The 12,728-nt window shown below is 35.2% G+C and overlaps 1 non-coding gene across 1 annotated transcript; it reads left to right on the top strand.

The window, feature by feature from the left end:
- Positions 1 to 12,073: 12,073 nt before the first annotated feature.
- Positions 12,074 to 12,180, top strand: LOC128282702 (small nucleolar RNA R71). The gene has a single exon (XR_008273056.1). It is a non-coding gene; the product is annotated as a small nucleolar RNA R71 (small nucleolar RNA).
- The last annotated feature ends 548 nt before the right edge of the window (positions 12,181 to 12,728 follow it).

Raw genomic sequence — 12,728 nt, 5'->3', positions numbered from 1 at the left:
ATTCTAGCGTCCTTTTCGTCTAATACTACCTGGGTCCCAACCATAAAGTTGTTTTTTCCAACCATATGCTCGTCAAGATGTTTTTTTGGCTCTGCATCGTGTATTTTCGGTTTCTCCTAGAAATGTGTCGAAACCATTTTTTTAAATCGAGTTTTAGGAAAATGGGAATCGACTTTAAGAAAAATGAAAACGTGAGTCGCCACCAATCTTTTTAGGTCTGATTGGATCACCTTATAAACTATTTTGTTTTAAAACATTAATTTTGGTCTACGAAAGTCGAGAAAACGGATTCGGGAGTTAGTTACGTACGAGGAAGGGTTAGCACCCTCGTAACGCCCAAAAATTGGTACCTAATTGATTATCAAGTGTCTTTAATGTCGGAAGTTTGAAAGTTTTAAGATGCAAACCTCTTTTAATTAGAATATCTCAATTTTGAAAATTAAGGCTCACTTATTTCAAACGAGTCAAAACATCATATCCAGTAAGTTAAGACGCAACATTTTAAAACCTTCGAAACTAAGCTCGTCATTCGAAAATTTCTATCTCGAAACAACAAAACGCCATATCCAGTAAGTTAGAACACTATGTTTTGAAATCTCGAAATAATTGTTTAAGTTTTGAAAACTCAAAATCACTTAGAAGGGTGCTTGACTATTCAATTCAACGAGAAAAGTCGCAACCCAAAGAAGTTAGGCACTACCTTTCTCAAGTTTCCAAACATCAAGCATTGCCTTTTATTTTTTTTTTAAAAAACCTTGGAATATTATTTTAAATGACGTTTTAGGATGACATATTAATGCATCATGAAGCATAGATATACAAAATATTCTAACATTTCCATACAAACATAAATAATATCATTAAGACAAAACTAAATAACATGAACATATGTTTAATGAAAAAAATCATACTAGAGTAAATATAAGATAATAAACAAATAAAAACATGAGTAAACTAAAGAAAAACATAATACATGCAAAAATTATACAACAATATATATCATAAAATAGCACATAAAAGAAATAATTAAATATAGCATATAAAAAAATGAAACTATGCACAAATAAGATAAATGACATATACAAAAAAATGAATAAATAAAACATTTACAAATTGTAAAAATATAATGCAATAGTTCAAAATACATGAAATGATAATATAATATATATACATGCATAGAAAATATATATTTGAAAATAAACTATATAAGAAGGTTAAATATTATAATATATAAAATACATAATCAAATGTATAAAAGATAGGAATAAATATACATATTTGAAAAATGAAGAAATTAAAATAAAAAAGGTTGAAAAACTAAAATAGACGAAGAATAAAATAAGAACAAACCACAGAGAGTAAGAACGCAAGAGCGAGAGAAATTTGAGTGAATGCTCTCAAGAATTCTTATTGCTTCCCAAAACTCAAGTGATTTACAATGAAGGGAGAGGCCTCTATTTATAGTTGGGCCTTCCCAAATCCAACGGTACAGATCAATTACATCAACGGTTAAGATTAAAGGATATCTACAAATTAAATCTCCAATATTACAAAATCATATCTTCAAGATTGCATATCATATAATATCATATCTAAGATTATATCATATCTAAGATTGCATATCCTTAAAGATTACATTTCCATATAAGTCAAGCTTGTAGATGGACCTTAAATCTTTTCAAGTAATGGGCCATTCTGATCGGGCCAAATTATATTTGTAATTCTGGACTGAACTTGGACTTCATTTTTTTTTGGGTTTATTATATTTTTGTTTTTGGACTTATTTTTGGGCCTGGGCAAAATTGAGTGTCTACAGCTGCCTCTCTCTGCTCATTGCTGTGTAACAGGAATCGAGTAAAGACTCATAGAAAGACCAAATTTGCCCGGCCTTATCAGATCATGGTCCTCAATCTGCTCATTGCAAACGCAAGATTGTCATGTTGATATCTTCGATCTGCTTTCCGTCGAACATAGAGACGCCAAGTCTGCTTCTGGGATTTGTTTTCTGACAATACAGAGATGCCAAATCATCTTAGATCTGCTTCAGCGTAAACACGTGAAAGCCAAATCTGCTGTGTCTTCGATTTTTTCCTTGTGAACACAAGGATGCCAAATCATCTTGGATCTGCTCAGTAAAATCATCTGAAGGTCAGATCTGCTATGTCTTTAATCTGCTTCTTGTAAACTTATGACTGTCCTGTTGATATCTTCAATCTGCTCTCCGCCGAATATAGAGACGCCAAATCTGTTTCTTCGATTTGTTCTCTAACAATACAGAGATGCCAAATCATCTTAGATTTGCCTAAGCATAAGCACGCGAAAACCAAATCTGCTATGCCTTCTATTTGTTCATTGTAAGCACAAGGATGCCAAACCATCTTGGATCTGCTTCAGTCATCTGAAGGTTAGATCTGCTATGTATCTGCTCTCCGTTTAAATGGAGATGCCAGACTTCTATTTGTTCTCTGACAATACAGAGATGTCAAATCATCTTAGATTTGCTTCATTGTAAGCACGTGAAGCCAAATCAGCTATGTCTTCGATTTGTTCCTTGTAAGCACAAAGATGCCAAACCATCTTGGATCTGCTTCAGTATAAACATCTGAAGGTTAGATCTGCTATGTATCTGCTCTCCGTCGAAATGGAGATGCCAGACTTCAATTTGTTCTCTGACAATACAGAGATGCCAAATCATCTTAGATTTGCTTCATCGTAAGCACGTGAAGCCAAATCAGCTATGTCTTCGATTTGTTCCTTGTAAGCACAAGGATGTCAAACCATCTTGGATCTGCTTCAGTATAAACATCTAAAGGTTAGATCTGCTATGTATCTGCTCTCTGTCGAAATAGAGATGCCAGACTTCGATTTATTCTCTAACAATACAGAGATGCCAAATCATCTTAGATTTGCTTCAGCGTAAACACGTGAAAGCCAAATCAGCTATGTCTTCGATTTGTTTCTTGTAAGCACAAGGATGCCAAACCATCTTGGATCTGCTTCAGTATAAACATCTGAAGGTTAGATCTGCTATGTATCTGCTCTCCGTTGAAATGGAGATGCCAGACTTTGATTTGTTCTCTGACAATACAGAGATGCCAAATCATCTTAGATTTGCTTCAGTGTAAACACATGAAAGCCAAATCAGCTATGTCTTCGATTTGTTCCTTGTAAGCACAAGGATGCCAAACCATCTTGGATCTGCTTCAGTATAAACATCTGAAGGTTAGATCTGCGATATATCTACTCTCCGTCGAAATGGAGATGCCAAACTTCAATTTGTTCTCTGACAATACAGAGATGCCAAATCATCTTAGATTTGCTTCAGCGTAAGCACGCGAAAACCAAATCAGCTATGTTTTCGATTTGCTCATTGTAAGAACAAGGATTCCAAACCATCTTGGATCTTGCTTCAGCCAGATCTGCTATGCTGCGGCCTATTACCCTACCGCTTAGGGGATTAAGGCGCGTCATCTTTGATAACCTGTAGAATCATTATGCCTGCTAATTGGGATGCTATGATTGAAGTGAGTCGAATGTTCCTAATTAAACATTTTATGATGCAAAATGTTGTGAACATGACCCCTATCCTAGATGTCACCACTCATTCATCTATCGAGCTTTCCACATCGTTCTTCTCGACATATCAATCATACTCTCTGCTAGTATGCCTCGAATCTTCTCCATCAATTTGGTCTACCGTACCATTCCTCGAATGTTACGACCCACTGAAGATGTTTATGAAATGATCCTTTCTTAAGATCAATTTTGCTTAAAACGTCCAACCACCTTTTGGACTGAAGAAGAAAATCGCTCGAGTATCTCCAACCCATACATATGAGAATTTCTTAAAAATTGTCTTGTTTCAGTTTCTTGTATTATCTAGAAATTTCCAGAGTAATATGCAAAACTTCGTTTGTAAAGATATTTTAGTTCATCTATTATTATTTCAATGCAATATGCTTTATGAATAATGGGAGACAAATAAATTGATCCTGAGAATAATTAGATTTGGACACATTATTGGAAGGAATGAAAAAAGATTAACCTGAGAACATATCTTTGCGAAGAAAAAGAATCCAAAGATAGTAAATAGGACAAAAATCAGATGCCCTAGATATCGCCACTTGAGCGTCTATACACCAACTCCATGAAGACTTTCTTGAGTTCAACATGTGTTTAAAAGATCCAAAGTAATTCGTTAATGCCTCGATATGTAACATACTTCACTTCTCATCGAATCCGATATAGCAAGGTCACTGCATGACTTTCCAAATTTGAGCTGCCCTTTTGGGTTTTCAACTCAAAACCCCTTTGGTTTTAAGGCGCCCTTTGTGGGTTTTCACCTTGGCCTCTCCATTTTTCTTTTTTTTTTCTTTTTATATTTTTTTCTCTTTTTCTTTTCTTTTTCTTTTTTTTTTTGAAATAGAAGTCCCAAAGTGCCCTTTGCGGGTTTTCACCTTGGCTTCCCTTCTCCTTTAGACATAGTACTCCTTGACCGAGTCCGAATTCACTAGATCAGATAAATTCTTCCTATCCATTTCTTGTCAAAATCAGTACACCTCTAGAGAAAGCCCTTTTCGCAACATATGGTCCTTCCCAATTCGGCATCCTTTTGCATGGGAAGGATCTCTTTCAGCACAAGGTTTCCTTTATAAAATTCTTTTGGACGAACCTTCTTTGTCATAAGTCAGTGTCATCCATTTTTGGTACATTTGCTTAGGATGAATACTTTCAAGTTAAATTTACTAGAGGTATTCAATTCTTGACTCCATCAAAGCTTGGAGGAAAAATCTTGATTCATAAACCCATGAGAAAGGGATTGCCCCAGCAGTAGTCCTGGTTGTTGTTTGTGAAACCCTACAAAAAGATGGTTCAGTGATTCTCAGCAGACAAGAATAAAGTTGCTGACTTTATCCTTCAACTTGGAAAGCTGAGGTACAGGGATTACTCCCGGAACATACATCCCACCATGACTAGGATTACTCCCGGAACATACATCCCACCATGACTCGATGATGTTTCTGAAGCATCCCTAATCTTCATAAATTGCCCCCAACTATGAAGCTGCCAAATGAGTGTAGCAAATAGGAGCCACAACAAATATGGCTGTGGTGCTCCTTTGATACATATAGGATAAAGAATGAACAAACTCTTGCAGATCATCAGCCGAAAACCCAGCCTGGTCTAAGAGAACATGATAGTGGGTCTGCCTCGTGATTCCAATCATTCCAGCATGGGTACCAAGGTAAAAATCATTGTTCTTTGGATGGCATACTTTTGTCAATGACAGTACCATGTAGCCCATTGTCAGGAGATCCCTGCTGAAAAAACTTGGTATGATGGTTTTTCATACAACAATAACCACAATCTTTAGGGTTCCACTTCTCGTCAAGGAACTTGCAAGCCTCAATAACTTGATCAAAACTTGATTGAATTGAGACTCGCTAACCCCATCCATGAAAATAATGATTTGATCAGGTTTGCTCTTCCCTGAACTTGTATAGAAGTCTAAGAGAGCTTCCTTCATGATATCGTCATCCACTTTGTCAGAAACTGGTTTTGAAGAAAGAATCTATCATTTTAAGCTTCAGAGACTGTGTACGGCCTGATGCCCCATAGCTGGAAATCAATGGCCACCACTTGGAGCTAACCATCGCAGCTATTGACAGCACATCAAACTGCTTAGGAAAGCCAAACAATGCAACCATTCCAAGGATGATGGTTAGAACCTTTGAAACAATCGGAATTGAAGGTGTTTGCCCCAGCGTAAGCATAGAGAGTAAGAGGTAGTTTCTTATGCCAATTTTTACTAGTCTCGGTCATTTTCTGTAATTTATTTTTTCTTCTTTTTCTTTTCTTTTGGCAACCTTTGTTGTATTGTGGTATGGCACCTTATCTTTGAAAAGACTGCAAACTTTTGGCATTATGCAGTTGGATATGATTTTTTTCTTTTTTTTTTTGAAATGGATGACTTTTGACTTTGTAATATTGGCATATGAAGTTATCTCCCCCTCTTAATGGAGTAGTTGACGTCCACAAAGATGAGTCATTGTCAGCTTGAAAATTTTGACGAGCTCAGGCCCATAACATACATGCCCCATAAGTCTTGACTTCTTTAAATTTGGCATTCATTGTACAACTGATGCGATCCCTTTCCATGGTGCACTAACAATGCCCCAAAACCTCATGTTTATCCTGGCAATTGCAAATCCACCTACATGCGTCTTTGGACCACATTTTTGAATTCCCATAATAGTCTCAACAAGGTCTTGTTTTGTCTCCTCAGCTAATTCCAATTTCGCAATCTTTCCTTCCTCTAAGGCTATATTTCCTACCACCACTTCATGGGGTAAAAACCATTTTCAACAAATTCAGAAACAAGTCACAATTTCTGTCACCTTCAAAATACTGAGATTCCTCTAAACACTCAAAAGGAACTCTGAATCTGTAGTATCGTTGCCCGTGTCATTGATATCTAGGGATTTATGATAAGCACACAAAAGAATATACAAGGAATAAATGAATTCAAGAATGACTATTTACATGAAATGAAAATTTATAAAGAATGTCAAAGGTCAAAAGAATCAGAATGAAAGAATATTTACTCGGATAAATAATAAGTATGTTTTATTGAAAATAAAAATGTCTGAACATGAGCCCACTTCTTAAAAGAAATCTCATTACTCCTAGGTTTTAGAGCAACAAAAGTGTTCTGAATATTACTCCGTAAAATTCCTAAAGATTATAGGAAGTTCTTCTGTAGTCCAATTGTTTAAAGAACTTCCCGGTTCATAAGGGCGAATGCCCTCAAGGTTTCTTTGTTCAGTCCCTTCCTCATGTATGACATTGATGGGATGATTTTCATTTCCAAACATCCCCTTCTCCGGGTAAGCTATCCCTCTTGGCACAAAAGTTGGGGATATGTAAGGGAACATCGTTAATTCCCATTCAACTTCTTTTTCACTCAGCCGTGACCCTCTTCTCTCTTTCTCTTTTTAATAACTTTAACTAATTAGGGTCTTTTTATAATTTTGAATGCAAATGATGCAATGAAATGCTATAAGATGCAAATGAATGCAAAAGGTATCGATCTCAATTCAATCTCATTTAGAAAACTTTATTTAGAAAAAGAATATCTTTACATATAAATGGATTTCAAATACGCTTTCGCCCTAATGCCTAAAGTTTCAACAACAAAACAAACTCTTGGCGACGATCAGATTGTAGCTCATATTGGTGCTCAATATGTCAGCCTGTGCCGCCAATGTCTGTAAATAATCAGCTGTCTCCTGAGTTTGAGCTACGACCTCACCTGTGGGGTAATCCGTGCAGCTAAGGGCACCTCCTCCAATACCTGTGAAGTTGTTCTGATTATTTTGAGATAGATTAGCGAACAGATAGGTATCCCGTTCTACAGTGTGCTACCTTAAAATAATATCCTATATCCTCAATGTTTCTTGAGAGCTTTCAGATTTCTACCCACCTAGAGCATCCTGCCTCTGTACCTTTGCAGCATAGCTAATCTCTAAAGGTCTTTGTATGATACGGTCTTCTTTAATCGCTTTCTTTCACGCTTACTTGAGCTATCCAGGCCATCGGGGCTTGCATTTCCATTATTTCTGATAAGTACAACAGTAAACTCAAGCTTGTTGTTTGGTAGCGGTCCTATAGTAAACGAGCTTTTTACCATCATAGGCAAAGTTCTTTTCATCCAACTCATTTTTGTAGGTCTCATGCACTCTATCAATCACTTTCCTTCCAATACCCTTACCATCCACATGGCAACCGTCTTCATATGAAAGATAAATGCTATAATGGTAGAAGTGTCCATCAATACTCCCACACTCACTTTGAATTGCTCATCTATCCTCTTGTCAAGCAAATACTGCAAGTCCCCTTAGTTATTGCAGAACAACTGCTTGGCTTCATTACTCCAATGATCCCATATTTCCTTTAACTCCTGGAGATTATTTTGCGCCACGCTGATGCGAGTGTAACCCCATAATTCTGATGTGTATCCTTCAGCGTTTCCTTTAACCATTTATGGACATTAGCGTTGCCCTCCATTCTATCAAGAAGTCTGTTCTCCATAATAAAACTTTCTAACTTAGAAACTGACCGTGAATCGATACCTTTTAAATGCAAATGACATGCACAAAAGAAAAAAAACAGTCAATATCATATGATATTAATAAACACAAAGATAACCTAAGTATAATTCTATCTATATTGAGCTCTTACGGTTTTTCTATATGTGGTTTGTTTCTAAAGTTTGAGGTACCCGAACTAGCAGATTCCTCGATCCTCACCCATTATAGGCTCATTTGAATCGAGTTCAGTTTAGGGGAATACATTTTCCTATGGCTACATGGAGATGAAAATCTCACGAAACCATAGGTACGGATGTATCCTGAAAGTGATCCATTATCCTACACGGAGGCGAAAACCTCACGAAGGTGTAGCTTCTCACTCCCACTTAAGGGTGTGACCACAACGGTCATGTAAATGCAATGCGTATCAGAATATAGCAAAACATGTAATAATACAAACACATGTAATGCAAAGAGGATTAACTTTTTAAAATTTTTAATTTCTGACATTAAGACAAGAGATAATCAATTACACGGCTTGACTCTCTTATTAGTCCCCAGCGAAGTCGCCAAGCTGTCGAAACCATTTTTTTAAATCGAGTTTTAGGAAAATGGGAATCGACTTTAAGAAAAACAAAAACGTGAGTCGCCACCAATCTTTTTAGGTGTGATTGGATCACCTTATAAAATGTTTTGTTTTAAAACATTAATTTTGGTCTACGAAAGTCGAGAAAACGGATTCGGGAGTCGGTTACGTACGAGGAAGGGTTAGCACCCTCGTAACGCCCAAAAATTGGTACCTAATTGATTATCAAGTGTCTTTAATGTCGGAAATTTGAAAGTTTTAATATGCAAACCTCTTTTAATTAGAATGTCTCAATTTTGAAAATTAAGGCTCACTTATTTCAAACGAGTCAAAACATCACATCCAGTAAGTTAGGACGCAACATTTTAAAACCTTCGAAACTAAGCTCGTCTTTCGAAAATTTCTATCTCGAAACAACAAAACGCCATATCCAGTAAGTTAGGACACTATGTTTTAAAATCTCGAAATAATTATTTAAGTTTTGAAAACTCAAAATCACTTAGAAGGGTGCTTGACTATTCGAATTCAACGAGAAAAGTCACAACCCAGTAAGTTAGGGAACTACCTTTCTCGAAGTTTCCAAACATCAAGCATTGCCTTTTATTTTTTTTTAAAAAACCTTGGAATATTATTTTAAATGACGTTTTAGGATGACATATTAATGCATCATAAAGCATAGATGTACAAAATATTCTAACATTTCCATACAAACATAAATAATATCATTAAGACAAAACTAAATAACATGAACATATGTTTCATGAAAAAAATCATACTAGAGTAAATATAAGATAATAAACAAATAAAAACACGAGTAAACTAAAAGAAAAACATAATACATGCAAAAATTATACAATAATATATATCATAAAATAGCACATAAAAGAAATAATTAAACATAGCATATAAAAAAATGAAACTATGCACAAATAAGATAAATGACATATACAAAAAAAAAGAATAAATAGAACATTTACAAATTATAAAAATATAATGCAATAGTTCAAAATACATGAAATGATAATATAATATATATACATGCATAGAAAATATATATTTGAAAATAAACTATATAAGAAGGTTAAATATTATAATATATAAAATACATAATCAAATGTATAAAAGATAGGAATAAATATACATATTATAAAAGATAGGAATAAATATACATATTTGAAAAATGACGAAATTAAAATAAAAAAAGGTTGAAAAACTAAGATAGACGAAGAATAAAATAAAAACAAACCACAGAGAGTAAGCACGCAAGAGGGAGAGAAATTTGAGTGAATGCTCTCAAGAATTCTTATTGCTTCCCAAAACTCAAGTGATTTGCAATGAAGGGAGAGGCCTCTATTTATAGTTGAGCCTCCCCAAATCCAACAATACAGATCAATTACATCAACGGTTAAGATTAAAGGATATCTACAAATTAAATCTCTAAGATTACAAAATCATATCTTCAAGATTGCATATGATATCATATCATATCTAAGATTGCATATCATATCTAAGATTGCATATCCTTAAAGATTACATTTCCATATAAGTCAAGCTTGTAGATGGACCTTAAATCTTTTCAAGTAATGGGCCATTCTGATCGGGCCAAATTATATTTGTAATTCTGGACTGAACTTGGACTTCATTTTTTTTTTGGGTTTATTATATTTTTGTTTTTGGACTTTTTTTGGGCCCTGGCAAAATTGAGTGTCTACAAAATGTGTCCGCCATTCATCTAGTTCATTGATCTGTAGCCTTCGTTCTTCATGAGTTGTTCTATTTTTGTTGCATGAGCTGGGATATGACTATCACGTTTTTCCGAGGGGTTTCTTGTGAAGAAGGTTGAGCCACAAGGTTACTTACATTAATAGAACTCATATAATCATCTTGATTACTAGATAACTTAGCAGAATCACGAGTTTGGAGAGTAATCTTGTCACCTCCTACACGAAGTATGAGTTCACCTGTACCAACATCAATAATCGTTCTAGCAGTTGCTAAAAAGGGTCATCCTAAAATTAAAGGAACATCACTATCTTCATCCATATCTAAAATAACAAAATCATCTGGGAATATGAATTTATCAATTTTAAAAAGAACGTATTCAACAATACCCTAAGAAAATATAATGGTTTTATCTGCCAATTGAATGCTCATCCTAGTTTGTTTGGGTTCCCAAGATCTAGTTGCTTAAACATTTTGTAGGGCATGACATTAATACTCTCCCCTAAATCAGCTAAAGCATTATCAACATTTAAACTACCAATTAAATAAGGAATAGTAAAACTCCCTAGATCTTTCAACTTATTGGGTAGTTTATTCTGTAAAATAGCTGAGTAAATTGCATTTAGCTCAACGTGTGACGAATCATCTAACTTTTGCTTGTTTGATAAAAGCTCCTTTTAAGAATTTAATTGAATTGGGCATTTGTGAAAAAGCTTCAATAAACGGTAAGCTAATATGCAACTTTTTCAAAAGTTTAAGAAATTTACCTAATTGTTAGCTTGTGTGGTCTTTCTTTGTCATATTTGGATATGGCACACGAAGTTTATATTCCTTACTGACCAATTCTTGCTTATTTTAGCTTACCTCAACCTTACCATTGCTTACCACAGTTTCTTGTCTCGATTCAAATTCAGATTCAGCTAACTCTTCTTCATCTCGAACAGTAATTGCATGAAGCTGCTCTCTTGGGTTAGTTTAGGTGTTGCTTGGCAAGCTACCTTGTGGTCATTCTGAAATAATCTTTTCCAATTGACCAATTTGATTCTCAAGCCCTTGAATCGATGTTTGTTGATTTTTTAGTGTTCTTTCAGTGTTTTAGAAGCGAGTTTCTGACACTGAAATAAACTTCATCAACATCTCTTCAAGGTTCGACTTTTTCTTTTGCTGGAAGGTTATTGTTGAAAGCCTGGAGGAGGTTGTGGTCTTTGGTTTCTTTGACCACCCAAGAGAAATTGGGATGGTTCCTCTAACCTGCACTATAAGTGTTACTATAGGGATGATTCTGAGACCTAGAATTATTACCCATATAGTTGACTTGTTCGCTCTCTGTGCTATAGGATAGACATTCTAGATTGTTCATCCCTCCTCTATTTGTATCGCATTGCATCACTGGATGTACCTGTGTAGAACCATATAAACCATCAATCTTTTTACTCAAAAGTTCTACCTGATTTGATAACATAGTGACCGTATCAACGTTAAAAACACCAGCTACTTTCGTCGGCTTTGTCTTCATGACTTGCCACTGATAATTATTCAGTGACATCTCTTATATAAACTTATAAGCTACTTCAGGTGTTTTGTTATTCAGAGTCCCATCAGCGGATGCATCGATCAATTTCCTAGTTGAGCGGTTCAAACCATTGTAAAAAGTTTGAACATGTAGCCATAAAGGTACCCATGGTGGGGAGACCTTCTCAATTAGACCTTATACCTCTCCCATGCATCATACAGGGTCTCTAAGTCCATTTGCATGAAGGAAGATATATCATTCCTCAGCTTGGCTGTCTTAGCCAGTAGAAAGTAATTTGATAAAAATTTCTTGGTCATTTGCTCCCATGTAGTGATAGCACCTTGTGGTAGGGAGTTCAACCACTGTTTAGCCTTATTTATTAATGAGAATGGAAACAACCAAAGGCAAATGACATTGCCAGAAATGCCATTTATCTTGAAAGTGTCGCAGAATTCTAGAAAATTAGCCAAATGAGTATTTGGGTCTTTGTCTTGCAAACCATAAAACTGAACAAACTATTGAATCATTTGAATAGTGTTAGGTTTCATTTCAAAATTATTTGCAGTAATAGTAGGTCTAACAATACTCGATTCAGCCCCAGTTAAATTGGGCTTGGCATAATCGTACATAGTACGAGAAGCAGGATTCGGATTTACAGGATTTGCAGCAACCATAGAAGGTAGCTGATTATTATAATTATCAGTCATCTCCTCAGTAATAACAATAACATCCTCTTGCTCTTCTACTGTACTTTGTTGACTCTACCTTGTTTCTCTATGATTTCTGCAAGCTGTGCTTTCAATTTCACTGTCAAAAA

This window comes from Gossypium arboreum, chromosome 10 (genome assembly GCF_025698485.1).
Source record: "Gossypium arboreum isolate Shixiya-1 chromosome 10, ASM2569848v2, whole genome shotgun sequence".
Lineage (NCBI taxonomy): Eukaryota > Viridiplantae > Streptophyta > Magnoliopsida > Malvales > Malvaceae > Gossypium > Gossypium arboreum.
This window is presented reverse-complemented; position numbering and strand designations above follow the sequence as displayed.